Here is a 2,054-nt window from a genome sequence, read left to right on the forward strand (position 1 = left end):
GTGCTGGGATTAAAGGCGTGCGCCACCACGCCCGGCAAAATGTTTTTTTAATACACACATACACAACTAGTTCAAAACCAAATGTGTAGTGAATCTGAGATGTTTCTGATAGCCCTCGCCTGTGTTAAAACTTGCAAATTCACCACAGACTTGGTTCTGAACACTTGACATGCAAACCCTGCACTGTGTATATACCATTATGCTATGCAACAGCGACAAAGGGCGCCTGAGACGCCTGACCTCAGACTTGGGGCTGTTCGTATTATAAATTAAGATTTTTTCTAGTCATACAGGGCTCTTGGTTCTCACAGAAACATAACTATTCTATGATTTTTTTTAAAAAAAAAAAAGTGGGGGGGGGTTGGAGAGATGGCTCAGTGGTTAAGAGCACTGACTGCTCTTCTGAAGGTCCTGAGTTCAAATCCCAGCAACCACATGGTGGCTTACAACCATCTGTAACAAGATCTGATGCCCTCTTCTTACTTACATGTAATAAATAAATAAATCTTAAAAATAAAGTAAAAAAAAGTAAAAATAAATAAAATTAAATTAAATTTAAAAAAAAAAAAAAAAGACTTCTTCTGGGCTGGAGAGGTGGCTCAGTGATTCAGAGCACTGGCTGTTCTTCAAGAGGACCTGAGTTCAATTCCCAGCACCCACACGGCAGCTCCCAACTGTCTGTGACTGTAGTTACTGTCACTTTGCAGTGTATATCAAGTTTATAGATGCTGGGCGTGGTGGCGCACGCCTTTAATCCCAGCACTCAGGAGGCAGAGGCAGACAGATTTCTGAGTTCGGGGCCAGCCTGGTCTACAAAGTGAGTTCCAGGATAGCCAGGGCTATACAGAGAAACCCTGCCTCGGAAAATCCAAAAAAAAAAAAAAAAAAAAAAGTTTATAGATGTTTTAGATTGTATTAACTTAGTGTGTCTTATTTTTAAAATTGCTGCTTCAGTTGTTAAGCTTCATTTAAAAAAAGAACATTAAATGGGGGCTGGGCATGGTGACACATGCCTATAATTCCATCATTTCAGAATCTGAGGCAAGAGGATTGAGAGTTTGAAGCCAGCTTGGACTATGTGAGGCCTTGTCTCAAGAAAAAAATCAAAACAAGGTTAGGCATAGTAGTATATGTCTTTAATCTTAGTACTTGAGAGGCAGAGACAGGTGGATCTCTGTGAGTTTGAGGCCAGCCTGGTCTATACTGTAAGCCCCAGGCTAGCCAGGAAAACAGTGTAAACCCTGTCATATGTCTATATATCTATATATATGTATGTATCACATACACACACATACACACACACATATACAGAGGACAGAGGATCCCATTATACATGATTGTGAGATGCCATGTTCCTACTGGGAATTGAACTCAGGACCTCTGGAAAAGCAGGCAGTGCTCTTAACCGCCGAGCCATCTCTCTAGCCTCCTCAAAAAAAAAAAATTTTTTTTTAAAAGAAAGACAAGCAAAACAAACAAACAACAGCAAAATTATTAAATGAATTTTGCTTTGGTCTTGGTACAGAATTTTCAATCATTCCCAAAACGTACATTTCCTGTTTTGTACTACAAATTTATGAAAAATAGTTTCCCAGCTTTCACATATAAAACTAAAATCCTGATCAACTCAGAGGAACACTGAAGATGTTCTATACCATACAGATGTTCTATGTCATACAGATGTTTTATGCCATATAGATATTCTATGTCATTCAGAATCTAACATTTAACCAACATGAGCATGGTGGCTCATACCTGTAACTCCAGGACTTGCAGGCTGAAGCAAGAGGACGAATCCAAAAAATCAGGGCCAGTCTGAGCTACTACATAGTGATACATAGTGAGATCCTAACTCAAAAACACAAAAACAGGGCAGGCAAGATGGCTCAGCTACTCAGGCCTGACATCCTGGGTTTGATCCTCAGAGTCCACAAAAAGGAGAAAACTTGAGTCCACAAGAGGTGCAGTGGTACTCACAGCCCTTCAGATACATGATACATAGTCTCTCTCTCTCTCTCTCTCTCTCTCTCTCTCTCTCTCTCTCTCTCTCTCTC

The sequence above is a fragment of the Mus pahari genome, chromosome 20 (genome assembly GCF_900095145.1).
Source record: "Mus pahari chromosome 20, PAHARI_EIJ_v1.1, whole genome shotgun sequence".
Taxonomy (NCBI): domain Eukaryota; kingdom Metazoa; phylum Chordata; class Mammalia; order Rodentia; family Muridae; genus Mus; species Mus pahari.